The sequence below is a fragment of the Elaeis guineensis genome, chromosome 4 (genome assembly GCF_000442705.2).
Source record: "Elaeis guineensis isolate ETL-2024a chromosome 4, EG11, whole genome shotgun sequence".
Classification (NCBI taxonomy): Eukaryota; Viridiplantae; Streptophyta; class Magnoliopsida; order Arecales; family Arecaceae; genus Elaeis; species Elaeis guineensis.
The window spans coordinates 56,516,150-56,529,581 of record NC_025996.2 but is presented as its reverse complement, the minus strand read 5'-3'; the positions used below and the strand labels follow the sequence as shown (position 1 = coordinate 56,529,581).

General features: G+C 33.2%; 1 pseudogene; it reads left to right on the top strand.

Annotated features, from left to right (window-relative positions):
• Window positions 1–6,221: 6,221 nt before the first annotated feature.
• Window positions 6,222–6,780, top strand: LOC105042503 (acetylglutamate kinase, chloroplastic-like; annotated as a pseudogene).
• The last annotated feature ends 6,652 nt before the right edge of the window (window positions 6,781–13,432 follow it).

Genomic DNA, 13,432 nt, shown 5'->3' with positions numbered 1-13,432 from the left:
CCTACTTGAAGGGTTAAACCTATAGGGTGTAAATGAATCTTCAAAAAGAAGAGGGGTGCAGACGAAAAACAGAGACCTATAAAACCTGTTTGATTGTCAAAGATTATCATCAGCATTATAGTATTGACTATGATGAAATATTTTCTTCTGTGATAATACATAAATTCATTCGGATTATGCTTGCGATAATAGCACATATAGACTATGAAATCTGATAAATAGATGTAAAAACAGCTTTTCTAAATGAAGAGTTAGAAGAAGAAGAAGTGTAAATGATGTAGTTTGAAGGTTTCACATCTATAGATGAGTCTAAAATATGCAAACTTTAGAGATCCATCTATGGATTGAAGCAGGCATCAAGGAGTTGGAACATATGTTTTGATAACGTTATCATATTGTATGGCTTCATTAGGAATAGAGAAGAATTCTGCATTTACAAATGGACAAACAACTCTGTGGTTATATTTTTTATTCTGGATATGGATGATATTCTTTTAATTGAAATGACATCCTCATATTGCAAGAAATAAAAGTTTGATTATCGTTTCAATTCTCTATGAAGGATTAGGAGAAGCATCCTACATCTTTGAGATGAAAATCCATAGAGGTAGATCAAAAAGGTTGCTTAGATTATCTCAATCCATGTACATAGATACCTTAATAAAGCAGTTCAGCATGAAAATTTCAAGAAATGCTATCTCCAATGGATCATAAATTTTTCTCTCGAAGAGGGATTGTCTGACAACTTCTCAAGAGAGAGAGCATATGAATAGGATTCATATATTTCAGTAGTAGATTCTATAATATATGCCATGACATGTATAAGATCAGATGTAGCATACTCATTAGGGGTAGTGAGTAGATACCAGTCTGATTCTAGAAAAAATTATTGGAAGTCAAGAAAACTATCTTAAGTATTTAAAAATACTAAGGACAATGGCTTGTTTATGGAGAAACTGACTTAAAACTAGTGGATTCATCGACTCTAGCTTTCAGTTAGACCATGATGATAGCAAGAGTGTATCAAGATATATTTTTATCCTAAATGATGGAGCAATCTATGAAAAAATTTAAGCAGCACACTGTGACCGACTCTATTTGCGAAGTAAATATATCATGACATCTATACTATGAAGAAGCTATGTGACTGTGAAAGTTTATTGACGAGCTCAGAGTGGCATCCTCCATTGATAGCCCTTCCTGTTATACTGTGATAGCACTGGATCATTGCTCAAGCCAAGGAGCTAAGTCCCATCAGCGCATCAAGCATATTCTATGCCACTACCATCTTATCGAAAGATTGTGGATCGAGGTGACGTTGACCTTTAGAAGATTGATAAAAAAAAAATTGATGATCCATTTACTAAAGCTTCAGAGTCAAAAAGTTGATGATCATAAGTCGAAGATGGATATATGATACTGTACCGATTGGCTTTATACAAGTGGAGTTATTAAAATTATGTCTCAAAATCAATCATCAGCTTATTGACGATTTGCTCATATTTATAATTATATATAAATTTTTATTAATAAATATTATTTAACTTTTTTATCATATTTTGTCCATTTTTTTGAACTCCTGTGTTGTGATGAAGTTCTTAAGACTATATTTAATCAATAAAGAAGATTTTGTTTATCCTTAAAATATATTGCGACCTAATGATATGCTGTTAATAGGATGATAGCAATATCAAGTATAGATTATTGTGTACCATATGATTGATTGTCCTCTTAATCAAGGAGTGTGGAGATACTAGTATGGCATGCAAGTGGAATGTAGGAGTACATTCGCATCGAATGTGACCAATTATGGAGTACTCTACTATCAAAATAGCTTACGAAGGATATAGGTATGTGTTCCTCCGATCTAAATCATCATGGTGACTTATAAGCAACTCACTGTACTTTGATACCAGACTATCTAATTTTAATTCAGTAATGAAAGATTTTTAAGTACAATCAAGTACTTATCAAGTCGATGCATGAATCAAAATGAGATTGATCCTTCTGAATAAGTAAGAGTAATGCATCAGTGTATTTCAATTTAGTAAAATTTTGATCAGATAATCCATGTGATAGATTTGAAAGGTTAAATATAATGTGGTTGACTATTTTGGGTTGACAGTTAAACTCTAGATCATCTTCATATTAGGATCAAAAAGATGAATTATACAGCAACCATATGCCAGTAGGTTCTAGAATATTACTTTGCATCTTTTGATTATCCAGATATGGGTCCCATTACTAGATGGTTACATCGATTAGTATAGAAATTTATTTTATGCTATCGATTTAGGTTCGAACTTATGGGGTCACACATATTAGAAGTTTGGTATAATCAATTGGTTGAAAAGTTCCATTAGAGCCCATTGGATTGGACTCTGAAGGAGAGTCCATTGGACTGGACTCTGCTATTAATGGAGAATTTATTAGCAATGAGATTGCTAATTGACTTAATTTGATTGAGCAAAGAGGTTCAGATCAAGTTTAATTGAATTGGATTCAGTTTGACTTGGATTGGATTTGATTAGATGAAGCCTAATTGTAAGAAAAATTTATTCCTGATTTGATCAGGATTGGTTTAGTTATTCCTAATTGAATTAAAATTTATTGAAGAATTATATTTCTAATTAGATTAGGTTTCTTTCTCTCATTGGGTCCAAACCAAATCTGATTTGGATTGGAATCAAAATAGAAGGAAAAGTCCCAGCCAATTGGGATTCTCTCCCTTGTGCATGCCCTAGAACCCATGGCATTCTTTACATGCAAAAATGAGTTTTGCATGAATATTTTGGCATGAAAAAGAAGGCATAAGAGAGGTGGGCAGCACTCATGATGAGTCATTGTTCTTATCTCTTTTCTGATTTAAATTTGATTCAAATTAAAGATAAGGAGATAACAAAGAAAGAAATAGGTTTCATGAAAACTTTGGTGGCGCCAAAAACTATTTTCCATTTGGTTGAGATGTTGGTTGGCATGAAAAGATCTGATTTCTTTCTTATGCCATCACACATTTTAACAAAAAAATATGGGATGCCCCATATGGAGGTTGGCATGGGATTTGTTGGCGCCTCCTCCTAACCCTAAACCCTAGCCCCTTCTATAAAAAAGGAGTCCAATGGTTGGATGCCCCAAGTGATATTAGATGAAAATTTGTTTCTTCTACATAGCCTCTCTCCTCTTTTTCTTCCTCCATTGATTCTTCTCCCTCTCTAGAGTGTCTAAGAGATCAAAAGAAGAAGAAGAAGGTTAGCCATTAAAGATCTTCGTGAGCTAGCACTCTCGAGGAGACTGATCAGTAACTGATCTTCATGTGGATGATCTGTAGAGGCTATACATCTTTGTGCGGCTGTGAGTAACTAGAAGGAGCTCCGATCCATGAGATACAATTATGAAGATCAGTAATCCATGTTTCGTAATGAGTTCTAAACTCGTTAGATCAGGTTTAATTAGATCTGAGAGTTAGATCTAATCTAGAGCATCGATATGATCAATATAGATTTTTATTTTTCAGATCTTAATCGTATATTTAATCATATCATAGATCTTGACAAGATAGTTTAGATTAGATCTTATGCATATAATATAGATTAAATTATTTAATCTATCAAGATCCACCGTAAAATTTTAAAATTGCATGCATAGAACTTCCAATGTTTACTTCAATATATGCTATGCTAAGTTCCAAAGGTGAAGAGAACCAAACTTAAAGAGACAAGCAAGAAGTGTATTTTTATGGATTATAACTCTATGTCAAAAGACTATAGGCTCTAGAATTTGAAAAATGGCAAGGTGATCATCAGTAGGGATGCCATTTTTAATGAAAATTCCAGTTGGAATTGGAAAGAAAGCAAGGTGGAGCAAAAATTTATATCAATACTACCATGCAGCAAAAATCATTGAAGAAGTTGAAAATGATGTAGAATCACCTCAATCCATCAAGGATAGATCCAAGCCTGTCTTCATCCAGTTCCTTAATTTTGCTGCCAAGCTCACCACCAAGAAAGATGAAAAGGTTGAGTGATGTTTATGAAAGATATAATTTTTGTACTATAGAGCTAGAAATATTGGAAGAAACTATGGAGGAAGAAGCTTGGAGAAAAGCAATGCAGAAAGAGATCAATGCTATTGAGAAAAGCAAAACTTGGCAACTAGTGGACAAGCTAAAAGATAAGGGGGTGATTGGTGTAAAATGGATGTATAAAGTGAAGCACAATCTAGATGGTTTGATGCAAAGACACAAAGGCTGGTTGCTAAGGCTATTCACAACAGTCCGATGTTGATTTTATTAAAACTTTCATTCTGATGTATCGTTTAGATATTGTTAAAGCTTTGATATGTTTGGCATCTCATAAGGATTGAAAATTTTATCAACTTGATGTTAAATCAGTCTTCTTAATTAGAGACAAAGTATATGTAGAGCAGCCATAAGATTTGTAATTGAAGGAAAGGAGAACAAAGTGTATCGATTGAGAAAAGCCTTATATAGACTGAAGCAAGCACCTAGGATATGGTATAGTCAAATTGATGGTTATTTTCTTTCACAAGGCTTTAAGAAAAGTATGAGTGAGCCAACTTTATATGTCAAAACATAAGGTAAAGAAGATATTCTTATTGTTGTTTTATATGTTGATGACTTGATATTTATGAAAAATAATGAGAAAATGATTGAAGATTTTAAATGGAGATGATGAAAAGGTATGAAATAAGTGATTTAGGGTTGTTACATCATTTTCTTGGGATTGAAATTGATCAATCCACAGATGAAGTATTCATTTGTCAAAAGAATTATCAGATAGAATTTTGAAGAAATTTGGGATGGATGTTGCAAACCAGTGGCGACTTCTCTTGCTATAAATGAGAATTGAAAAAAGAAGATAGTGGAGAAAAAATTGATTAAAGTATGTATCGGAGTTTAGTTGGCAATTTGCTTTATCTCATGGTTACAAAGCTGGATATTATGTTTGCTGCTAATTTTTTTCTAATTCTTGAGCAATCCAAGTTATTTTCATTTGGGGGTTGCAAAAGGGATGTTGAGATATGTTCGTGGTACTACCAGTTATGGAATTAAATATGAGAGCAATTGTGTTGGGATAAAATTGATTGGATATAGTGACAGTGATTGGGCAGGTTGCGTTGATGATATGAAAAGCACTTCAGGTTATATTTTTTCTTGGTTTCATATTTATTCTCATAATATTCAAAGAAGCAACAATTTATGGCTTAATCTTCAGCAGAAGCAGAATATGTAGCAATTGGTTTTGTAATACAACAAGCCATATGGTTGAAAAAAAATTTAGAAGATGTTGGAGAGAGCAGAATGAAGCAGTTGTGATTCATTGTGACAACAAACTAGTTTATCACAACAGAATGAAGCACATTGCCATTAAACATCACTTTATCTAAGAAGCCATGAAGAGAACAAGTGCAGCTAAAGTATTGTGTGACTGAAGAATAGTTAAATGATATTTTTACCAAAGCTTTGCCTAGAGACCAGCTCAGAAATTTAGAGAAGCATTAGGAGTTCAAGAGCAGCACATTAAGGGGGAGAATGTTGAGTAATGTGCTGAAAAAATGAAGAGTATGCTAGAAAAATAATTTGTAACTTTCTAGAGTCCTTAAATATGTGAGTTTTCTTTAGCTCTATTTTGAATATAACTTTCAGACTTTCTATGTCTTTGAGATATGTAAAATTTATTATAAAGACTCTAGCATTATATATGAATGTAAGAGAAACAATTGAATGAAAAGTACAGTCCAAAATATTCAGTCTTTTACACTTCCACTATCACCAACAACAAGAATAGACTATTTCTAATTCAAGAAGGTAGATTTTCTTCCTTTCTAAATCAACCAATTGATCGCTATCCCACCTGATCCCAAGCTCCACTAAATGACCTAGAATCCATTTCCTTCTCTGAAAGATTCAAACAAAGATACTATGCATCATTGGTTGATCTATAGGTTCTAAGGTTGCATTTGGTGCATTACCAACAATCTTGGAAGATAATATAGATTGCCTTCAAGATATATTGTCATTATTAAATTTTAATAATATTGATTACTGTGTTTGGTATATGGAGATGATATTACAGTAAAATTACTGAAAATTTTAATTGACATGTTTGGTATGAAAATCAGATTATCGATAATATGAAATCAAATTTCTAAAATATCCCTTAGCAATTTTGTCTTAATACTCTTCTTTCTCTCTGGCCCTCTAGTCCTCTGACATCAACGACCTCATCCTCCTCTCCTATGTCAACCTTCATCCTATCCTCGTCCACAGTAGTGGTGAGAGATCAACTCATGGCTCCTTTGCCTCGGCCACCAACCCTAGTTCCATGATGCCACCACGTCATGGATGGCCTCACCATGGAGGTGGTCGAGATGGTCCTCATCGGCAAGGTGAATAAGTCTCTTGTACCTCTTGTCAAGCTCGCTAGCACCACCATCGTGGCCTCTATGGCAAGGATGCTCGGCTCCTCACCACCCACCCTACTCCTGACGCTTCATCAATGAGGTGGCTGGCATCGACCAAGCCATCCTCTGACCCATCTTGGCGGTCGGCCACATCCCCATCATTGCTTCTGCGACCACGGATGATGTTGGACAGGGCTACAATGTGAATGCAGACACTACATGGGGGAGATTGCAGTCGTCGTAGGGGCAGAGAAGCTGATCATGATGATGGATGTGGCGGGGATCCTAGCGGATCGAAATGATCTGGGGAGCTTGGTGAAGGAGATGGACATTAGCTATGGGGGTGGTGGGGGATGATGGTAGAGGAGACATGGATAGGTGGTGGGACAGAGGAGCCACAGGTAGGAGGAGGGAGATGGAGGAGCCACTGGTGGGGGGTGTGCATAGAGGAGCCACGGGTGGCGCTAGGGGAGGGGATGGAGGGTTGGGGGGAGGGGGTGGGTTGGACGATGGATTTTGTATAATTTTTTTAAGAAATAATTTTATCAAAATTTTTATTGCAATATTACTAAAAAAGTGATAATCTGAATAGCCACCCTCCTCAAGACTATCTAGATTACCTCATGGGAGGCAATGTAGATTGCTAAGATAATTTAGATTGCCATCCCAAAAGTATAACAAATAAGCAATCCAATGGACCCACTTTAAGTTGCCGACAATCTTTCCCAAATGCAACCTCAGAGTTTACCAAAGACTTGAACAAAAATCATATGGGGTGGGCACCATACGCCATCATATGGGGTTTCATGTCACTTTTTTTTGCATCTTAAGGAGAAAATCTAGAAATCAAATAGAGTTTGAATTTTTTCTATTAACAGAGTCCATTATTCTATAACTAAAATAATAAAAGAATAAAATATACATCTAAGAGAGATCTTTCATAACCGTCCATATCTTCTTTCTTTCTCATCAAGTCTCTCCATCCATTATTTTTCTTACCAAGCCATTTCTCCATCCATAAGGTTTCTCTTGATCTCTTTCTCCTCTTTCAAATCCCATGTGCCATCTCTCCTATCCATAAGGTTTCCTCCAGTCCATTTTTTTCTTCAAATCTCTTCTTTTTTAAGATTTTTGCATCTAAAATTTCATAAAAATTATATATCATTTTATCTGAGGTGTATATTGGGATGTTAGATAAATATTTTACTAGGTGTGTATCAACTAACATGTACTATATATTGATAATGCTAAGTTCGATAAACTATGTATCAATTATCTGTAGGTATGTATTGGATCATTACTAGATGTGTATCAAAAAAGCTTATGATATATATATCAGTAAGTTGTATAGTATGTATTATTTGCTCATGTACTATATACTGATGAGTGATATGTTTGAAAATTTATATTATTTTATCTAGATGTATGTATTGGGACGTTAGATGAATATTTTATTAGATGTGTATCAACTAGTCATATACTATATACTGGTGAATACTAAGTTTAGTAAATATGTATCAATTTAATTATAGATGTGTATTATTGTTACTAGGTGTATATCAAAAACTTATATTATATATCATTTGACTATATATTTAATGTGGATCATATGATCATATAGTATGTATTGCTAAAAAATATTTGTAAAAATAAGAAAGAAAGAAAATACTTTAATACGAGACTAAATAACTCTGTTAGTAGAAAAGCCCATCCCATATGATATTTTATAGTGCCCATCCCATATGATTCTTGTTCCAAAGACTTTGGATAAATGTACAATGAGAAAATAAATAGCTCAATGACTCCTCAATAACATCACAAATAGATAGCCACCTTTGACCTAATATGCAAGGGTTTCTTCAATATAAGCCATATAAGATGGTGTTAAAAAGTAATGCATATTTGAAAGAGCTAAAGAAGTCTAGAAGGATTAAGGCATTCAAAAGAAATATCTAGGAAAGAAAAATCTGGAAGTGAAATTCTTGAGACTTGTAAGTTGGTAGAAAACTCTAAGCAACCAAAGTTAGTAGAAGACTCTAAAGTACTAAAGTTGGTGGAAGACTCTGGAAGCAACTAAAAGAGGTTTAAGACCACTATAAATAGGCTTGAAGTGTACCATGAAAGGCAACCAAAAACTAAAAATTAACAAACTATGCTAAAGCTCTAAGCCTACAAAGCTTTGTACTCTGTTTCAACTAATAACAATTATTCCTTCCAAATTCCAAATTCCCATATTTCCAACCCTTCAATTTTGACATATTATCTAACCATAAACTTATTGTTCCAACTATCATTTTCCCTCTACTATTTTAATCTATCACCTCAACTCTTTCGCTCGAAAACTAACAATGGTATTAGAGCTCAATCGGTTAATGAGTAGCATGGCTAGCTCCCTTTCATCTTAGTCTTCTATGTCTATAGCAGTCTCTAATTTTTATGGGAACAACTATGATATTTGGAGCATTAAAATGAGGATATTTTTCTTATCCCAAGATTTATGAATATTATTGTGGAAGGTTTTGAAGTCCCAAAAATACCTCCATCGTATCTATGGTAGAGTAGGCAAAATTAAAGGAAAGCAAGCAAAAGGATGTGCAAGCTCTCTTCATAATTCTATAGGCATTGGCTGATGCTACTTTTTCAAGAGTTATTAATGCAGCAAGTGTTCAGCAAGCATGGGATATACTACAAGAGGAGTTTTAGAAAAGTGTAAAGGTACGTACTGTGAAACTTCAAACTCTGAGAAGAGAATTAGAAAATAAAAAAATGAAGAATTCTGAGACTATTAAAGATTACTATGGTAGATTAAAAGAAGTAGTAAATCAGATAAGAGCTTATGGGGAGAATGTTACTAATAAAATAATTATAGAAAAAATATTGGTCAGTCTTACCAAAAAGTATGACTCAATTATAGCTACTATAGAAGAATCAAAAGATTTAACAACCTGTCAGTAATTGAATTAGTTGCTTCCTAAAAGCTCACGAACAAAGGTTGAATGGGTGCAATGAAGACTCATGGAGAGCGTCTTTCAGACTAAAATTAATATAAAGTCTCAAATTCTTGAACTAATGTAGAAAAGATGTCGGAGAATTCTAGAAGAAGAAGTTTCAAAAAAAGAAAAAAATTCTAGAGAAAAAATAATCAAAAAGAAAAAAGATATTCTCCCTATGGAATATGTAAGAAGACAAGTCCTTGGAGAAAGATTATTGGTACCATGGAAAGCTACAATGTCGCTTTGTGGAGATTTAGACATATAGAGAAGGATTATCAACAAAGAGAAGTCACTAGGCCAACTTCGTAGAACAAAAGGAGATCGATGAATAACTATTTTATAACTATCACACTATCGAAGTTTTCAAAAATAAAGTATGACTTATCAATAGTGCATGTAGCAATCACATGACAAGTGATGAAAGTATTTTCATTAATCTAAACACTTCTATCAAGTCAAAAGTCAGGCTTGGAAATGGCACAATAGTTGAAGCGAAAGAAAAGAAACTATCATAGTACAAACCAACCAAGGTAAGATGTTTATTAATAATGTTCTATTCATTCCTATAGTTTACAATAAAATTTATTAAGTGTTTACTAGATGATGCAAAAGGGATATACTCTACTCTTTAAGGAAAATTCTTGCATGATTTATGATAAAAATGATAGCAAAAAAATAATTGCTATTATAAGAATGGAGTATAACGTACAAGAGCTTTCCCTTCAATGGTGCTATGTTACAGGTACAATCATGAAAGCACAATTAGATGATTCATGGCTGTGGCATCGAAGATTTGGCCACTATAATTATTAGGCATTAAAGATCTTCCAACAAAAAAATATGATGCATGACTTTCCAAGTATAAAAGAAACAGATAAATTAGTTCATGAATGATATTTACTTGGCAAACAACAATGAAAGTTATTTCTTTTGATGGAGCATGGAGGCTAAGAATTTTTGGAGCTAGTGTACATAGACATCTGTGGACCGATGACGATGCCATCTCTCCATCAAAATAGTTTCTTTATTCTTTTCATTGATAATTATACTAGAATGATCTGGGTTTATTTTATACATAAAAAGTCAAAAATATTTTGTATCTCCAAGAAATTTAAAATCCTTGTCAAGAAACAAAATGACCAATGTATAAAGAAACTAAGAAGCGATGGAAGCAAAGAATACGTCTCAAAAGAGTTTAGCAAGTTTTATGAAGATAAAGGCATAGAATGTCAACTTATAGCCGAGTTTGCTTCCGAATAAAATAGCATCCCTGAAAGAAACAATAGAACCATAATGGAGATAGCATGCTCAATGCTAAAAGAGAAAAGGCTTCTAAAAACATTTTAGGCAGAAGTGTGTATACTATAGTCTATATTCTCAATAGAACATCCAACTAAAGTAGTGCTAAATAAAACTCTAGTTGAAGCTTGGTCTAGACAAAAACCATCAGCAAAACTTCATAGAATCTTCAGCTGCATATGTTATATTTGTATTCCCAACGAGAAGAGCAAGTTAGATGACAAAACTAAACATGGATATTTCTTGGCTACAAAATAGAGTCAAAAGGCTATCGTGTACATAACTTAAGAATGAAGAAGCTCATGATTAGTTGAGATGTGAAGTTTGATGAAAATACTGCATGGAATTGGAATGAAAATAAAGTTGAAAAAAGAATGATTACTTTCAAGGAGACAAGAAATGAGGAGTCAAGTCAACAATCAACTCTTACAAATCCTACATCGATATTGCCATCAACACCAAGCTCATCCTAAAGATTTGAAGAAACATCTTCAGAGTCACAATCAAGAAAGACAAGATCACTAGATATATTTATTAGACATGTAATTTTGCAGTAGTGGAATCAGAGAGCTATGAAGCTGCAGCAAAAGAAGAATTTGAGTTCAACTATTGTAAGACAAAAGATCAGATGGTAGATATTTTTATGAAGGTGCTACCATGAGCTAAGTATTAACTATTTCGAAGTATGCTTGGAGTAACACAAATGCGCATTAAGGAGTATCAAAAAATAATGCACTTTGAAAGAACTAGAGAAGTCTATAAGGATCAATGATGATCAAGGCTATCAAGAAAATATCTGGGAAAGAAAAATCTGGAAGTGAAATTCTTGGCACCTGTAAAGTTGAAAGAAAACTTTAGAGCAACCAAAGTTAGTGGAAGACTACTCTAGAGTACTAAAGTTGGTGCAAGACTTTAGAAGAAACTAAAGGAGTTTTGGGACTACTATAAATAGGCTTGAAGTGTTCCATGGAAGGCAACCAAAAACTAGAAACCAGCAAACTAAGCCAAAGCTTAAGCCTACAAAACCTTGTACTTTCTTTCAACTAATAACAATTCTTCCTTCCAAATTTCCAAATTTCCACGTTTCCAACCCCTTCAATTTTTACATATTATGTATGTTAGGAATTGTGTCCCAAAGTCAATTGTCAGCCTGTTGACAATTGTGCTAATCAGTATAAATATATATAAATTGATAAATTAATAAAATTATTATTTAACTTTTTCATCACAAAATAGTGTACATCTTTTTAAAAAATTTAATTATTATGATGAAGTCTTAGAACTATCTTAATCGATATAGGAGGATATATCATTTAGTCTTAAATTTAGTTTACGACCAAATGATGCGCTATTACTAAGATGATAACGTTTATCGAGTGTAGGTCATTGTTGCTGTATACATTGATTGTCCTCGTAATCAAATGGTGGAGATACTAGTATGACATACAAGTGAGATGTAGGAGTACATCTCATTGAATGTAATCAACTACTAGGCACTATGTTGTCAAGAGTAGCTCACGAAGGATATGGTATAAGCATCCCTCGACCTGAGATCATCACGATGACTTGCAAGCAATTCACCGTGCTTTGATATCGGACTATCTAAATTTTTAATTAATGATGAAAGATTTTTGGGTACAGTCAAATACTTACGAAGTTGGTGTGCAAGTCAAGATAAAATTGATCCCTCCAAATAAGTAAGAGTTAATATATCAGTATGTTTCAATTTAGTAAAATCTTGATCAGATATTCATGTGATAGATTTGAAAAGTTGAATCACAATGTCGTTGACTAATTCAGGGTTGATAGTTAAATCCAGATCATCTTGAGCATTAGGATCAAAGGGATGAATTATATGGTAACCATATGCCAAGAGGTTCATGAATGATTTTTGAATCTTTCGACTACCCAACATCGGATCCCATTGCTAGATAGTTATATTGATTAGTTTAGAAATTTTCTTATACTACCGACTTAGTTTCGGACCTATAGATCATACTCAAAAGAATTTTTAACTGATCATGTGGCTGATCAATGATTGAAAATTATTCTAGATTTAATCGTCAATTTGATTGATGATTAACTTTGTACAAAAATTATAATAAATTAATTCACTAATTATTAATAAATTATAAAAGATTGATTAGCGATTAGATTACTAATTAACTCAATTTAATTAGCATTATATTTTAATTAAATCTAATTAAATAAAATTCAATTTGATTTGACCCAATTAGATTATGAGATGATCTAATCGCTAAGGATATTCATTCTTGATTCGAGCTATAATTTTTAATCTAATTAAAATTTAATCGAGATAATTTATTATCTAATTAGATTAGATAATCTAATTAGATCTAACTTAATTTTGTTGGGTCAAAACTAATTAGATAAGAACACAAGTTTAAATTCCAATGGAATCAAAACACCCCTTGTGCCACCTCTACCTGCGCCCATCCTTTCTTCACACGTGAGAATAGTTTTTTTATGAATTTTTTTATGCCCAAAAAGTGTGTGATGCTTCTTCTGATCCTCTTTGGATTAGAATTTTGTTGGATTGAGTTTGAGTTTAAATTGATTTAAATCAAACTTAAATAAAAAGTCCAAGTTTTATGGGACTCTCACCAAGCCACCAACCAGCCTTCTTTTCATGCACAAAACAAAGTTTTGTGTGATATTTTTTGTGTCATCCTTTTTTTGAGTCCCTTATGTGTGGA